General features: G+C 40.2%; 1 protein-coding gene across 9 annotated transcripts in view; it reads left to right on the top strand.

The window, feature by feature from the left end:
• The window catches only part of RHOH (ras homolog family member H), a 60,663-nt gene that overhangs the window by 4,755 nt on the left and 37,932 nt on the right, over positions 1 to 17,976 (top strand). For 4 of the 9 annotated variants that reach the window (XR_014143193.1, XR_014143192.1, XR_014143194.1 and 1 more), the window contains exons 1-2: positions 904 to 1,394; positions 4,651 to 4,736. The exons of 1 other annotated variant lie outside the window; for it this stretch is intronic. The gene's annotated coding sequence lies outside the window, so the exon portion shown is untranslated. Of the gene's footprint in view, positions 1 to 903; positions 1,395 to 4,650; positions 4,737 to 16,165; positions 16,314 to 17,976 lie in introns of those variants that run through there. 4 more of the 9 variants (XR_014143196.1, XR_014143197.1, XR_014143195.1 and 1 more) reach the window with 4 other exon arrangements.

The following is a 17,976-nucleotide window of genomic DNA, read 5'->3' as shown; positions in this document are numbered from 1 at the left end:
ATGTCAAGGCTCAGGGGCTATTTTAACTGGTAAAATGGTTGCACACACTTCCCTTTCACCTGACTCCCGTGTCCCAGGATTTTTCAAGGGAAATCTGTAAATAAGTCCTGATTCGGAGCATCTCCTTTATGTGCATGTCCTTCTCCTTCACTTGATTTTAACCATTCTGAGTGAGAGATTCCATCTTGTTCCTCTTTGTGTTCCCAACCTGCTCCAGCACCCCGCTGAATCTTACACATAGTAGGGGCTCTGTAGATATTTGTTCACTTGAATGGAGTTTACTTTATCTCTATGGCACATAGATATTTTGATGAAGATTTCACCCTGGGCAGTAGCATTTGTGATTATTCGGGGACTGGAGGCATGGGGGATTGTGAGCATGTCATGAAAGTTAAATTTGTTGGTCTAGGCAGCTTCACCATAACTTAGGTGCAGATGGTCTCTACACCTGGATTGCATAGAAGGAAAAAAAAAAGTAAATTTGTGTTTGGAGGCAAATAATGAAACTGTGAGGAGTCTGAAAACAACTCAGTCACCTACCTCATAATACAGGTGCTGGTCCAAAAAAGGGTGATTTCATGGTGGGGCAGCTTGAGCTGAGTCAGTTCTTTCTAAATTATTATTTGATAGTTATTAATAAATCAAAGAAAAAAAATCAGCCACCTACTGTTTTCCCTCCACGGTTAGTATGTTCACCAAGCTGACCTGTATGTTCTAAGGTGCTTTTTTTCCTAAGCTTAAATTAACTAAGACCAGTTAGAGGAGTGGACATCTTTTTCTTCCTCCTTCCTTCCTTCCTTCCTTCCTTCCTTCCTTCCTTCCTTTCTTTCTTTCTTTCTTTCTTCTTCCTTCCTTCTTTCCTTTCTTCTGCTTTATTTCACTTCCTGAAGGAATCATCTGGGTTTTTCACTCTTCCTTTCCTCAGTTTTACACAGGTGATTTGTTGGTGGGAAAAGGAGAGGCCCCTTATCTGGGGAAGTTTTCATATTGTCATGGAGAGAAATGCACGTGCACACACACACACACACACACGGGTAAACCCACGCAAATGAAATCCCCTCTTCAGAGAAGCCAGCTACAGGAAATTGACTTATGCACAGGAACTTGCTAATCTCTATCGTCACATTCCGATTGTTCCTGCCACCTCAGTCACTGCACACACTAAACCCAACCATCTTGGGTTGGATTCTCTACCAGCTAGACTCTTACATTTTTGGTTCTTCCAATGTGAATCAGTTATATTCTTGGGGAGGAAGGAATCTTTGATCCCAGAAGGAAATCCTAAGAGTGAAAGGGCTTGGGTAGCTTTTGCTTTTACTTACCTGCATTGAACAGATTAACTTCCGGAGTCAGTCATTTTGGTGTCAAGAAATTTCTTCGGCATTCTACAACAGGTAAGACTTTCGCTTCTTTAAAAATATTTCCTCAGTGTCAGAAGAAATCTCTCCAGTTTATGTAGCTTTTACTCTAAGCTAAACACAGTAATGATCTTGCTCTACCTGTTGTAAAGTATGAAACCATTTTATGGGGGAAAGGGGAGTTGCTCTGGTATCCAACTCCCCCTGCCATCCTGACAAGATGCATATAGCTTTTGAAACGTTACAAGTTATAATAGTTGGCTTTTGTTTTTTCAGATATTCTCCTAGAGAATTCAAATGCTTGTGATTGACTATGACCAAGTTTAAATATTTGAGTAGTTTAAATATCACTCTGTGTTTAATAAGTAAATATAAAGATCCTCTCAGTTGTACAAATGAATTTTTTTTTAAGATTTATTTATTTATTTATTTGTCAGAGAGAGAGAGAGGGAGAACATAACAGGAGGAGCGGCAGGCAGAGGGAGAAGCAGACTCCCTGTTGAGCAGGAAGCCCGATGCGGGGCTTGATCCCAGGACCCTGGGATCATGACCTGAGCCAAAGGCAGACGCTTAATGACTGAGCCACGCAGGCATTCCTGTACAAATAAGAGTTTTAAAATTTTCTAAATCATAAAAGAAACCAACCAAAATTCTGATGATAAGGATTTGGATCTGGAATTCCTAGCTTGTTTGTTGCACCTATTGCCAATGCTCAAGTCCTCTTTCCACAAGTGGCATGTGATGCATAAGTATTTATTTTTAAATTGTATTAAATTAAATTTAGTTTCTGAGGTGGTTTGATTTGGAGACATGCTGTGAGGTACCATCAATAGCCTGGGTTGTAGCTAAACTAAATAAAGCTAGGGAAATCGCTAGGTTTAGGTGTTTCCCTAAGTTAAAGCTGCCATTGAAATATTCCAGCAAGCAATAAATAGTCAATAAAGATTTAATGATTCCAAGCTGGTGCTCTGGAGGATATAAGAGAAATGTAAGGAATCCTCTACCCGAAGGAATTTATAATCTAGTAGTCGTGGTGAGAAGTAAAATTCAGAAAGCAGTGCAAGATGGGAATTATGTGAATACTGGGGTGACATGGGCCGTAAGTTACAGGAGTTCCAAGAAGGGGGTTTGAGGGTAAGCTAAAGTGGGTCTGGAAGTCATGGCCTTGGAAAGACATGAGATTTGAGTAGGTAGAGAAGGGGGAGGTTAATTCGCACAGGACCACTGTGTGGGCAAAGACACAAAGCTGAGACTGATGAGATGAGCAGTCCAGTGGAGGAGACTGGCCCCCCCAAAAGAAGAAAGTTTGTTTTATACATTGTCAGGAAATAAGCTTGGAAAATTTGGGTATAGACAGGTTACAGAGGACCCTGAGAGGCTGCTGAGCAGAACAGATGCCTTTCAATAGTGTTGTGGTCTTCTTAGGCCATCAGGCTCCTCTTCTCAGCTCTCCCAGCTCTCCCAGAATTCCAAGTGACAGGGAGCCCAGAGATCCCAGCCTCTTCGTGTTGGCGCTACTTTATGCATCTGTGCCTGAGGGTTCCTGTAAGACTCCATTTCTGGTTCTTACATGTCTATCATCCAGTATTAAAGTGGTCTTCCTCTTGAGAAGATGAGCTGGTTGACCGAGTGAGCCTCTAGTCTTCAAAAACCAGTCTGAACATTCCATGAAATCTGTATTGCTTCCTTTGCATATCTGAATGAGATGTTATGTATTAGCTGGTACTTTTCCCCCAGTGATTCAGAGCGCTTTTTTTTTTTCTGAACTGTGAAAAATTTGTATCCATCTAATAACAAAAATACAGTATGGTGAACAAGAACCCAGACTTTGGAGCCAGATTACCTTGTGATGAATCTGGTGCTTTTGCTTCCGAGCTGCGGGAACCTCGGACACACATTCTTCAATCCTCAGATTAAAAACAAGTGTCTGTAAAGTAGCTCTAATAACTGAAAATACCTATGTCAGAGAGTTGTTGTAAGGATAAAGATGAGATAAAAATATGTAAAGCCTTTAGCCTAGTGCCTGGCATAAAATAAACTGTCAAGAAATATAGCTATTATGGTTGTTATTAAGAATTGGTGGGGACATGAGAATGAAGATGATATGGTCCCTGGCTGGGAACAAGGTATCTGTAAATAAGTCTTTTAATGCCAGTGTTCCTTTCAAAGGAAAAATGGGGCTAATGGGTGAAGGCTGGACATTAATATTTTTTGAGCACCAAGTACGGAATAGGCACAGGGTTAGCTATTTTATAGCAATAATATATATATGAAAAAAGGAAAACAAGATTAGAAACGGACTTTTTAAGTCTTTCCATGTCTGATTGTCCGACTCAGGAGACAAGGCTTTGAGTGACTGCTGTGTTATTTGTGGGCATCTGGGGCTGATGTTGCTCTCTGAATGCTTTGGGTGGAATATTAGAGGTGTTTTTGGCATTAGAGGCAGAGGTAAAGGGTGACTCTTCTTCCCTGGCCAGCTTAAATTAAATTATTTAATTTTTATGGTATTTCAATTTTAGTGCCAGCAAGGCATAACCAAAAATCTATTTCTATTCACTGACCATGTTGACAAGGAACGCCCAAAGTGCCGATCTGGTTTCTAGATGCTTGGGTCTCGGGTGACCCAAGACTGAAAAGTGTCCTGCTTTCCTGTTCCACTCTCCAGACAAGAGATTTGGGGGGGGATAGTAAGCACCCTTTTGAAAAAATGCAAATATGGCCAATATGTTCATTATACAGGGATTTCTCAAATATGTGTGCAGATTACCTTGGTCAAATAGTAAAATTGTTTCCCTTCTAGGGTCCCACTAATAACAGAAGGGAGGAAAGTTTGGGGCTTTGTGTATGCAAAGGGGTGAGGCCAAGTCAGCCTAGGGTGCCAAAGTGGGGCATGACAGGAGTCAGCAGGACAGTAGTGGGTGCTGGGGAGGGGCAGTGCAAGAAGGAGGGTGTCCAAGATGGAGAGGGTGAATGGAGGCAGGTGGACAAGCGCCAGAAACAAAGTCTCCTCCTATGTGGCTCTTTAGTCATTTGATTCAAGCAGCTGCTTGAAGCCCCAAGCAACCTCTTGGTGCTTTGTGTAAAAAGATGTACTGTTCCCTGGATGTGGACAGTTGTTCAGAGGTGATTTGATTTGTTTGGTTCTGACCCGGAATCGTAATTCCTAAAGTTGGCTGGACATCAAAACCACTTGGGGAATTTTTAAAAACTAGCACTTATCACGTATCATATCGCAGCTCTGGGATTTGGTGCAGGAAATTGTGTGATAATCAGTACAAACCCTTTCCCCCAGGTGACTTCGAGGCAGCTGTTCTGTGGGTGAGCATTTGAGAGCCATTAATCTAGAACTCTTCTAACGGGGCACCAAGCACCAAGATGGTAAGTTGAGTAAGTGCTGAAATGAGGCCAAACGATCTTCTCTTTGTTGTGATTAATATTGACATACAAAAGTATTTTCCTTTGTTTTGAATTTATTTCTTAGGAGAATTCCTGGGGGTGGGATGACTGAGTTAAAGGTGTGGACACGTTTAGAGTTTTCATCAACCATATTTACATTTTAACAATCAAGTGGCAAGGCACCACTCTAAAAATTCTGTTATATACACAAAGAGGCTGTTCATTATTACTCAGGGAAAGCCCAAAGAAAGGAATTTGCTTTCAAGGGAGAAAGTGCCAAATCACCTTTCCATTTCTCTTTTCCAGTAAAACAGAATACTAATGAATTATTTTTGGAAGAAAATGTCAAAACATTACAGAACACTCAAGTGCTTCTTAGAGCCTAAGTTGGAGCCTTCTTATCTCTACGCTTGGTTTCTTGTAATACTGTAGTCAGCAGTGACCTCTTCCCCATTTCGTAGAAAAGAAAACCGGAGAGTGGTTAAGTAACAGGCAGTATGGTTCTAATCACATTTGCCATGAGAACTGCGCATAGTCAGTCACTTAGTCATTGTTTGAGTTAATAAATAATGGAGTAGTTGTTACAGGTGATCCTGTGAAAAAACACTAGTGGGTAAGTGCATGAAGAGAGTATTGTCCAAATTGGGGGAGGGTGGGTAGAATTAATTGACCCAGATAGACCTCCTGCTCTATTTTTTTTTTTGCATTATGCTTTATTCATTATATATTTGCATAACTTGCTAATCTAAAAGCATGGTTATTGTTTGTGGCAACAGATGGGAATAGGGTGAATTTTCAATGGCTTCAGTAAAAAAAAAAAAAAAAAAAAAAGACATGCTCTTGCAAAATATTCGAGTGAGTTATTTGTAGTGGTGTGTGGGAGCCTGCCTGTGCTTGTTTGCAAGAGCCGATTGTAATATTTCCAGAAATTTCGCAATTTTGTTAAACACGGCCGCCATTAAAAATTAAATTCTATAACTTACAGTTCAAGAAATTATGTTAAAAATAAATGTAGTAAATACTCAAAACACATTAATTCCTAGTTATTTACTACATTTTGCTATTATCGATGCTCTTGAACTTACTTCAAGTCATCTGTTTGATAGGAACACTGTGTAATAGTGTGCTACTGAGCATCTCTTTTCAACTCTGCATTCAGGTTCGTAGCTTGAACCTGGACGTGGTAGGAGTGTTTACTCCACGGAAATTGGCAAACACCATAAATCAGGCTCCCCGCACTATTTTTGAGGAGAGGTGGTTAAACATCTTATCAATATACCATCAAGGAACAATATAAAATACAAATATGGCAACTTGGCAATATGTGTTAAGAACCATTAAAATGCTCATACATTTTGATCCCTTAATTTTATCCCTGGGAATTTATTCTAAATAAATAATTCAAAGTAGGAAAAAATAACATGCAGGAACGTGTTCACTCATAACCTGACTAAGGAATAATGATTCTGGCAACATTAACTCCATGGAGTACTTTGTAGTCATTAAAGGCAATGACTTTATGGTAGCCATGAAAATATATTTGGTATGGTGTTAAATTAGAAAAAACAGGATTAAAATTTTCACTTATATTCTGATCTTATTATGAATGAAGATTAAATGTGAGGGTAAAACAATGCAAGCATTTAGTGGGTTAGCATGGTGAAATAATGGAGTTTTGTTTTTATTTCATTTATTGGAGTAGTGGTGTGTGTGTGTATTTAAAAAAAATATGGAGGGGGCCTGTAAATATGTTATCTTAAGTGGTTTTAGCATTTAACTGGGAAGATTATGAGTTTTGTGGTCCAGATGAGGTTTGCCTTTGACATGCAGATATGACATGCAGATATGTGACTCTCTGGGCTGGGTATTGTAAAGGGAGTTTGGACCCAGGCAATCTGGAATGGTAGATGGTAAGAGGGTTTCTTTCTTTCTTTCTTTTTTCCCCCCAAGATTTATTTATTTATTTATTTACTGAGAGAGAGAGCAAGCGAGCGTGCACACCCATGAGCAGGGAGAGGGGTAGGGTGGGGAGAGGAAGGGGGAGGGGCAGAGAGAGAGGGAGACAAACAGACTCCCTGATGAGCTGGGAGCCCGATGGGGGGCTCAATCTTAGGACTCTGAGATCCTCACCTGAGCCAAACGAAATCAAGAGTCCGAAGCTTAACCGACTGAGCCACCCAGGTGCTCCATAAGGGGGTTTCTTTAGGGCAGCTCAGGAAGGAGGAAGGAGTGACTGACTGGGTACTGAAGACTTGCTAACGTAGACTGCAGAGGCTGAGAAAGAGCCTAGAGAAAATCAACTGGCAAAGCCCAGAGAGAGGAGAAAACATTTCTTTGGAAAAGACAGGGAAATGCTGACCTCAGAGATGAGCAAGATGGATGTGAAAGCAGTTCGATTTAGATCTGAAAACAGTAAGACTCAAACCAGAGTGGAAATGATTCTTCTAAATCATGGGTTCTCAAATTTTAGTGCATTTAAGGGTCATCTGGGTGGATGGGGGTCATGTTAACAAATGCAGCCTTCTATGCTCCACCTCTGGATTCTGATTCAGTTGGTCTGGGGGTCGGCAGGAATATTCATTTTTCACAAGTCTTCTCCCTCCATAAAGTTTTTTGATACAAATGGTCTGCAGATCATACTTTGAGAAACACTGCCAGATTAAAGGTAATAGTTTGGATGGGCCGAGGGAATGTATATCAGTGTGTGTGTGTGTGTGTGTGTGTGTTGGGTGTGAGGCTGTTACCTTGAGGCTTAGGATCTAAGGGTTTATGATGGAAAAGGGTATGACAGCAGAAAAAGCCCAGAAGGGACAAGTGAGTGTATTGAGTCTGTAGAGACAAACTAAAAACAGGAGGCCGTCCTTATGCCACTCCTTAACTAAATATAGTTTGTACCACCTTTTTTGGTGAAATGCAGTACTTTCTTATATAGAACTGTAGCACTCAAAATAGTAATAACACCAGACATATGCCATAACAACAGCATATCACAAAATAAACATATGAAAGTAAATGATATTCCAGTTAACAGGAGCCATGATACCGAGGTTATCTGCTTCGCCTGGCTTTAGAAGAGCTTTAGTGATTGTAGTAAGCTCTCAAATAGCCTTTCATATCTTGGGTTCTTCCACCTTTATCCTGAAGATGAATCTTTTCCTTTAAAAAAGTTTCACATTCCCTATCATCAGGGTCGCTAGTCTCTAGGGACATGGATGGCGTGATAAATCCAGAATAAATCACAAGCCTTCTTAGCACTAGAGACACTACTCAGGGTCTGTTGGGTGTCTAAGTGTGCACCTCCTGACTATCCTATTCATGAAATACCCACTCAAAAGGGTTTTGCATGGACTGATTGGCTTACACTTCAGAGCAGTGTTTCCTAATCACTTTTTTTTTTTTCCCTCACAAATTCCTTTAAGAATCTGTTGAGAACCAAAAACCTTCTTGAGAAAAAGCACAGGAATGCAGGAACATGCACATTTGCCATACAATTTTAGGGGACTTCACGGCCTTCTGTAAACCCATCCATGACTTCCCACTAGTCCAGAGTCCTCATATGAAGAACTCCTGCCTCAGAGGTTGTCAATACAAAAAAGTTCTAATTATTGCTGATGCTGGATTTAGCTGCCAGAGAAATGCTGACTTTCCAGGTGATGGTTAAGATGAGGACAAGATGGCAGACGTACGTATAGTTTTATTGTACTGGATCCTTAACTCGAGTAAACGTGTGGACGTGTGGGGCGGAGTTGGTTTTCAGAGTATCTGTGACTCATGCTCTAAGTCCTTAATTCTGAATTCTCTTATGTGAAGCCAGAGTTAGTTCCCATTTGGGAAACCAATCTCTCAAAATTCTACTTTAATGTCTGATTTATGGTCATGTGGTTCCTTTTGGAAATGTAGGCAGGCTGCAAATACTGATATGGCCAACTCCAGAGTATAGAGACAGGTGTGGAGCCCACTGTCGCCCCCGGTGAACACTGGATACTTGGTCAGGCTGCTTTTCTGTTATGTGCTTGGTTCTGAGTGTAAAACATAGGTTTTCCTATCTGAAGCTGAGCATCTGTTTAGGCTGTAATAACTCTGGAGATAAGTCCTTTTCCTGTGTAGCCTTAAACCACAGAAGCTCAGTTGGTCATCTTTTGTGAGTGGGTACCTGACTTGCAATTTGGAGAACTGGGTGTTTTTGGTAGGAATGTCATATCTTTGTTAATCTCCTATCTGCTTGGACTGTGATAGGGGCTCAGGCAGGGTCTGGAGATTTACCCGAAACCCAACTGTTTAAATTAGCCAATTCTGTTAAAAGTGATAAGACCATGTTATTGTGTCATGTTAGTAGAGTGGGCAGATACAGGATGGGGAGTGGAAATGCACCCCATCTTCAACCCTCCAGAGAAAAAATATGGGCAATTGGCTAAATGAATTGTGAAATATGAGTCAGGCTTCTCTTGGTCTTGCATAGCGTAAGGGTTATACATTTTTTTTAAAAGATTTTATTTATTTATTTGAGGTTGGGGGAGAGCACAGAGGGAGAGAGGGAGAAGCAGACTCCCCACTGAGCAGGGGTCCCCATGCGGGGCTCCATCCCAGGACCCCGAGATCATGACCTGAGCCAAAAGCAAAGGCTTAACTGACTGAGCCACCCAGGCACCCCAGGATTATACATCTTTTTCGAGGTAGAAAAAGAAAGTCTATGACAAATATATTCAAATAATTAGTGCAGCTCAACTTCTACAACCAGTTTAAGTATTGTACGCCTATGACTGGGTCTCCTGCCAATTTCAATTCAGTGCATTCAATGTAGTTAATTTATTTTAATTTAATACATTCAATGCATTTAACTAATAATACTGCATCATAGAATACTCAGTTACAGCCCACAAAACAGAAATAGTCCGTGTACACCAAAGGCCAATAGCAAACGCTCCACCCCTCTTGTCTCGTGGACATTGCCCTCCCTGCTGCGTCCTTACGCCTGGCCACCTAGTTGCCAATGCAGGGAACTGACTGCACGTATCTCTTCTTTAATGCCTTTGCATTCTTTCAGAGGATCCTTTCTTTGGGACAGGACCCCTACTTTTCCTTTCCTCTCCCCACTGCCATTCCAGCTGATGCCTTCTTAAGCTCTCCTGAACACACAAATCTCAACCTGAACCTTCTTCTCAGTTGCCACAAAATTTTTTTCCTATGTTTGTCCCCACTGAAAATGATCTCAACCATGATTGAGGAGTGTAAGAATGCCTGTGAATGCCAACAGGGAAAAGGAAAGCCATAAATTTCAATTCAAATTTAAATGATATGAAGCCACTGTCATCAGCTACAAAAACCCTTAAAGGATTTAGAAATCCCCTTTGGTATACTTTCTTTAGATAAAACCTGGTTTTCTTTAAGCTCCAGTATCTTTGGGCAGTAACTTGCCAAATTTGTATCAGTAGTCTCTCTCTCTCTCTCTCTTCTGGTTGTGATAAGGGAGTAGAAGAGGGTGTTGGACGTACATACAGGAAATAGGAGGGGAAAAGGCAGAAAAATCTCACTTGTTGACAGTACCACAATTTCCTACATCTGCTAAAGTAATATTGTCACTATAGTCCTATACACAGACTATCTGGTAATATCAGAGAAATATCTGTAAAAATGGGGACTTTCACAATACAATAGTAATACATGTTCATCTTAGCAAATGTGGCGTGTAACCTTTAATTTAAATATAGGTGTATATATTTTATTCATAAGTATTTAATGAAGTTTTTACACATTTAAAACGTCATCATGCTAGTGCTTTCCCTCCAAAATGTGCAGAATATATAGAAAGAAGCTCAAAGTAAACATTGCTTCCTAATATAATACGAACACAGCCGATGCTTAAATGGATCACTTGAATTAATGAAGGGCCGGAAACCATGGTATCTTTGCTGAGTCCTGTCGCTACCTTTTCTTTCTTTTCATCCTCTCTGTCTCAGGAAGAGCAACTTCTAAATGTGGATTGTGGCAATGTTTCTATTCAATTCTAGAGCCATAAGAACACATGCACAGCAGGGGAGTTCTATATAAAACCTGGATCAAAAGTTCAAAACCCAAACCAATAGTTTTGGATTTCCCCAAGGGATACCCATTTGACATGTCATCCAGGAAAGACCCAACACACAGATATGTGGAAGGAAAAATAAAATTTCTCTTCCAACAGGGGCTAGACTCTTGTGGTTTTCAGTGTAGAAACTAGATTGTGCAGTTGTACTCATAAGAAAAAATCACCAGCACTTTCAGCTTCAGCTTATGTTCAATTTTGTTTTCGACGTGGGACCAGCCAACCTTAACGAAGTTACATGATTTTAAAGCTTCCCCTGGTTAGCTGGTCCTTTCTTCAGAGGCTGTAATGATCATGATTTAAAAAAAATTTTCCTACATCCAATCACGCTACTTGGAATTTAAATGTTAGTGTTCCTTCTGTTATATATTTGGTCATGACTGGTTTTATGTCTCAACATGTACGTAGCTCATTATTTTACCTGTCATTTGTAATTACTTTTCTTTCTTCTGCCAATTTTGAGAGTGCTGATCAATTCTTAAATACGAGATTTTTAACAAATTAATTACTGGGGTAAAATGTAGGATAAATAACAAAACAAATTCAGTTGCCTTCACAGTCTTTTAGAGTTTGATCAGGAACTTTCAAATTATTGTCAAGTTTTTCCTTTTCCTATAAAATATTGGCCAAAGTACAATTTATAAACAATGTCACCAGCCAGTCGGGGAAAAACAGTCGAATGATCCTTTCTTCTCACTACTTAGTAGGCTCTGTTCCAAATTATTATTTTGAGTTATTTTAGATAGCTATTAAAAGGCCTCTTTTCAGAAAAAATTGCAAGGAACTGGACAGTAGGAATGAATAACCTTAAAATGTTTATAACCTTTGACCCCTTCTAAGAGTTATTTGTAAGAAAACAAGAAATATTTAATTATAATACAAAAGCTTTTTAACACAAAATTTTTTTATAATAAAGAAACCTAAAAATCAGCTAAAATGTCCAACAGAAAGGTATGATTAAATAAATTATATTTAAGCCTACTAAATATTTATTAAAATATTTTTTGAGTGATGTTTAATGACAAGTAAAAAGAGTATAAAATGATATATTTTTGCTTAAAAAGGCCTATCTATGTTTTTTATACATGAATTCAGAATGTGAAAATAAACCAATATATTAAAAATTATCATCTAGTGTGTGGTAAGATTACATATAATTTTAAAATGTTCTTGATTTTTCTTGTATTTCCTGTAATTAGCATGTATTATTTATATAACAAAAAGGCTCAAACTCCTTATTAAAATAAAGTCAATTTGTGGTGTTATGCTAATGATGAATCTAGTAAAATGATTTTGATATGAGAATTATTTTGACATTGTGAAGGCAACCCAATGTTTTGAGAGCCCTAAACCTATAATTAAATTTTACCTTTTAAGAAGATTTGGAGGATCTTTAGATTTAGAGGGATCTCAAGTCTCTTATACCTTGAAACTTGATAAGCCTTCGAAAAATCACTTTTAATGGGAGATGTTGGAGTTATTGAATAGGTTTGTGAGTGGTTTATGTTTTTAAAATAAGATAGAATTAGCTTTAGGGTGCCTGGGTGGCTCAGTTGGTTAAGCGACTGCCTTCGGCTTAGGTCATGATCCTGGAGTCCCGGGATCGAGTCCCGCATCGGGCTCCCTGCTCGGCAGGGAGTCTGCTTCTCTCTCTGAACCTCCCTCCTCTCATGCTCTCTATCTCATTCTCTCTCTCAAATAAATAAATAAAAATCTTTAATAAAAAAAAAAAAAAAGATAGAATTAGCTTTAGCTATAATAAGAATTTAAGCAAAGTATAAAATATGCAACTGATGAATATAGATGACTAAAAATTTTTATGTGACAAGATTCCCAAAGGTATCCTTTAAGAGGCACATTTTCCTGATGCATCTAAATATTTAACTTAGAAATAATTGACTTTTAGATATTTTGAAAGACATACCTACTAGGCAAATCATAAATGTATTCATTCTGGTGTAATGTAAGAAAATTACCTTGTAGCCTTTCATGGCCATTTTTCTACACAATAATAGATCCAAAAGTCTTATTAGTTTTAAGTGCTGAATATTAGTTGGAATCTTTTTAAATTATTTCGAAGGTGATTAGTTTAGCAAAGAAGAGAGTTTTCCTTTTAAACATGAGTGCAATCTCATGTTTGATTTGTGTAATATTCTTGGTTACATATTTTGTTTTTGTGTGTGATTGTCTCTGGCTTTGGTTTAACAACTCATGATCTTGTCAGGACAGCTGTGGTCGGTGAGACATATCATATAGGTTTCGTAATGATTTCAGCAGCAAGTTATACCATACCTGGCTAACAGTAACTTACAAAAATCCCGATTAACTTCTCCCGTATAACAAGAAGTCTGGACGTCTCTGTCTCTGTCACGGGCTCAATGGCTCCGTGGTCTTGTCTTTCATTGTAGTTGCAAGATGGCTGCAGCAGCCTGGAGCCCTGTGTATTCATCATCCATCCCGAGGCGTAGGGCTGGGTGGAGATGGAGGGAGGCGAAGTTGGCAGGGGCTCTCTCTTTTTCTAGGAAAGCAAAAAGTTCCCCAGACACCTCTCAAACAGGTAGCAGCTTCCGTGTTGCTGCCAGAACTGGGTTACATGGCCAGCCCGGCTTCGAGGCAGGTGAGGAATAGGAAATAGAATTGTTTTAATTGTGTTAGACCAGGCATTCATAACGGGGAGGGAGGGACAGGGCTGGGGTGGGGCTGGGGGGAGGGTGGGATAGCGTGGTGCTTTGATATCATCCCAGGGGCACCTGGGTGGCTCAGTCAGTTAAGTGTCTGCCTTCAGCTTACGTCATGATCCCAGGGTCTTGGGATCGAGTCCCGAGTTGGGCTCCCTGCTCAGTGGGGGACCTGCTTCTCCCTCTCCCTTTGCCTGCCGCTCTGCCTACTTGTGCTCTCTATCTCTCTGTCAAATAAATAGATATCATCCCTAACAAAAGATAGAGTTTTTTAGTGGAGAAAAGAGGCAGAAAAAACTCTTACTCTTTTTATATATAAAGATACACAGATATATACAGATATACATATAATACATAAACAGACATATATATGGTATTAATATTTCATGGGTGGGGCGATTAGGAAAAAAGTGTCTAAAAATGCCGTTGGGGATGATCACGAAAAAAAAGTTGAGGGGTGCCTGGGTGGCTCAGTCAGGTAAGTGTCTGACTTTGGCACAGGTCATGATCCTAGGTCCTCAGGTTGAACCCTGCAGCGGGCTCCCTGCTCAGAGGGGAGCCTGCTTCTCCTCCCTCTGCCCCTCCACCCCGCTCATGCTCTCTCTCTCTCAAATAAATAAATAAAATCTTAAAAAAAAAAAAAAATGGTTGAGAAACACTGGCCTACACCAAGCGTGATCCATTCCTGAGGCTTTGCACATAGTCTTACAAACAAAATTGAATTCTATTACTAATGACAAAGAGAGGCACAGATATTGAATAGAAAGCTAACAATGCCTGCCACAATGTCATAGATTAAATTAACGAGCAACTTACATGATCTTGTAGTTGGTGGTCTTCTCTCATTGAACTATGAATTTCTTAAGCATAAGCACTGTGTCTGATTCATTTTTGTATATTAGTACACCAGGCCCTCCGTACATATATTTTGTAGATTGAATGGAACCTAACATACGTTTCACAGCTGGACCAGTTACCAGATATTTGAACATACCTGCCTACCCAAAAGTCTTCAGCAGATTCCCATTCCTTACAGGCACGAGGTCCGCTTGTCATTCTCGTTTCCTACCACTTCCGCGACTGGTACCTGGGGTCCCCACACACTGATCTGTTTGGTCCCGAAACACATCCTTGGTCTGAATCGTTTGTGCTTTTGCACCTGCTGTTCCCTCTCTTGTTAACCAACAGACTCCTTTTCCCTCGAGACTCTATTTGAAGTCCCTTCCTCTGGGAGTCCTGAGGCGGTTCCACTTGCCTGGAAGGCTTTTTCCTTCCTCTCCCAACTCTTTCAAACCCTTCCCTGCACAGCCTAGTTTAAGTCCTGCTTCCTCCCCGAGTTCTTGACGGCGCCCCCAGCCCACATGCGTCTCCCTCCTCTTTGAATCCTACTGTGTTTCTGCTCTGTGTCATTCTTGGACGTGCCTCATTAAATAACTCGGTGTATGAAATGTCTCTGCTTGTTGCCTGACTCACGCATCTGTATCTTGTCTCCACACTAGGCTAAATTCCAAGAGAGCAAGGCAACTCCTGCAAAGTCCGGTGTTGTGCGGTGCAGCCAGGAAACAATTAGTCAGACTTGGTTAAATGATAGATATAATTGATAAATAGCAATAAATAAAATGAAAGCCAATAAGTACTTGGCAATTCTGTTTTCTCCGGTTCTAAAACCCACTGTATTTGTGTTTTTGGTTTTTTTTTAAAGATTTATTTATTTGACAGAGAAAGAGACAGCGAGAGAGGGAACACAAGCAGGGGGAGCTGGGGAGGGAGAAGCAGGCTTCCCGCAAAGCAGGAAACCCGATGCGGGGCTCGATCCCAGAACCCTGGGATCATGACCTGAGCCGAAGGCAGACGCTTAACAACGAGCCACCCAGGTGCCCCTATTTGTGTTTTAACATGAATATACCTGGCATCACTGGGATCAGTTCGCAAGAGAGAAATCTAAAGGCCTTACTGAGGAGCTAGAAGCTGGTGCTCGCTCTGTTCTGCCTTCCAGTTCCTGATGCTCTCTGCCTAAGAGAATTGGAGGCATGGAAATGTGGTGTAAAGCTTAGGGATTTGAAGTTAACCAGAGACAAGTTATTTAATTTCTCCGCACCTCAGTCATCATATCTGTGAAATGGGGATAGTATGATTTACCATGTGGGATTGTTGTGATGACAAAATGAGGTCATATATGAAAGGGCCTGTTTCAGGATCTGGTTCTCTGTAGGCACTGAATGTATGTGTGTGGATAGTGTGGCTTGTCAGCCTGATGTTTTGGCGTGGGGGGCAACATGTTTTTGCTTTACTGAATTTCCCTCTCAATATTCCCTTGAATAAAGGAAGTAACTTAGGTATACTTTTTAAAAGGGTATTTCTATCTGAGGAATTGGCATAAGGCTAGTACCCACATTTCATAGCATTTTGAGCTGGAACGAAACATTCTTGTGTTATGGATGATGAAAGAAACGCTTCAAGACAGTGAGCAACTTGCTCCTCCTTACAAGGCCAGTGGCAAAGATGAAATTGAACCCAGGTATGCTGACTCATGTTTGGAGATTTTTCTCCTTGTCTAGGGTTGCCAATCAGGCAAATAAAAAAGCCTGGAATGCCAGTTAGATTTTGAATTTCATTTTTTTTTTAAGATTTTATTTTTATTTATTTGACAGAGAGAGAACGAGCACAAGCAGGGGGAGCGGCAGGCAGAGGGAGAAGCAGACTTCCCACTGAGCAAGGAGCCCGATGCGGGACTCGATCCCAGGACCCCGGATCATGCCCTGAGCCGAAGGCAGTTGCTTAACCAACTGAGCCACCCAGGTGCCCTAGATTTTGAATTTCAGATAAATAACTTTTTAGGATAAGTTATATTCCATGACCATCAGTTAAAGTTTTAAAAACCATACCTGTTTGGAGAACAAATGAGAAAAGAATAGATGTGCAGGAGATATTTGGTAAATAATTATGCTTATTGTCAAATGTTTTAATAAGCATTGAGACTTTGCCTTTCCAAGGAAAAATGGCACTTTGGGGGAAGTGAGAGTGTTGATCTTTTTAAAAAGTTGTTTTATTATAAAAATTCAAATACATCTAGGGCTCCTGGATGACTCAGTCAGTATGGGTCTGCCTTCGGCTCAGGTCATGATCTCGGGGTCCTGGGTTGGAGCCCTGTGTCGGGCTGCCTGCTCAGCGGGGAATCTGCTTCTCCCTCTCCCTCTGCTCCTCCCCCCTGCTCATGCTCTCTCTGTCTCTCTCAAATAAATAAATAAAATCTTTAAAAAAAATTCAAATACATTTAAAATTCCCCATGCCCATCACCCAAATTCAGCAATTATCAAGATATTGCCATATTTGTTTCATCTGCTTTTACCCTTTTGCCTACGTAAAGTAAACCCCAGACATCATGTCACTTTGCCCACCTATACCATACATCTCTAAAATCAAGAATATTTTCTTAAAATTCCATGCTGTCATTATCCCACTTAACAAAATTAGCAGTGATTCTTTGGAATTTTCTAATACCCAGTTTATAATCATATTTCACTGACTGTCTCAGAAATACCTTCTTACAATTAGTTTATTTAATTCAGTATCCAAACAGAGTCCATCCATTATATAGGTGTTATGTCTCTTAAGTATCTTTGATATTCCTTATTTTTAGTGACAAAAATGAACTGATGAAGAAAGACACCAGTTGATGTGTTGGGGTAATTTTATTAGGCTCATAGCAAGTTGCTAGATTGCTCTTATGTAGATGTTAAAACCAAAAAAGGTTTTGCAAACAGGGATGTCAGAATGATTATGTATAAGGCGATCAATTCCGATGGTTCTATTGCTTTGTTTACAGTAGATGGAAAAGAAAGAAAATGGAGAGAGATTTCGTTTCGTTCTGTCTTTTGGACTGATTGTTTTTTGTTTGATGAAGCTGATTCACATTTAATGTGGGGGAGAATAACATAATAATCCTTCCTTCCTAGATTGCGAAGGTCAGATGAAAAGCCAGCTGTCTGAGGAAGCTGAGCTTGGCCGTGGAGCAGTGTTTCTCCAATCTGACTGCTTCTGTGTCATCTAATGCTTTACAAATCGTTTCTCTGGTTCTTCCCAGACCCCCTGAATGAGAATGTCCCCAAGAGGGCCCCAGGGAAACATTTAAAACAACTTCTTAGGGTAATTGTGAAGATGATCAAACATGGGGATCACTGACTTTACCCTCCTTGCACCTTGATCGCTTTATCGGTAAATTGTGAATAATGATACTTCTCGGGGCTAATGGTACTTTACAGCGCTGTGGGTGAATGAACACCAAATGCCTCCTTAACACCTTCATCATGATCAGTGTTATGAATCCAGGTGACCCTTATCCAGATGTTGGACACTTGACTTTGGGATGGATTAGTATTCCTCAGCTTACATTGTTCCCTGTGTACCATCTAGTATGGTGCCCAGCACATAGTTGGAGTGCAGTACATATTGGAGAAATGAA

The sequence above is a fragment of the Leptonychotes weddellii genome, chromosome 2 (genome assembly GCF_054177405.1).
Source record: "Leptonychotes weddellii isolate Sample4059 chromosome 2, ASM5417740v2, whole genome shotgun sequence".
Taxonomy (NCBI): domain Eukaryota; kingdom Metazoa; phylum Chordata; class Mammalia; order Carnivora; family Phocidae; genus Leptonychotes; species Leptonychotes weddellii.
This window is presented reverse-complemented; position numbering and strand designations above follow the sequence as displayed.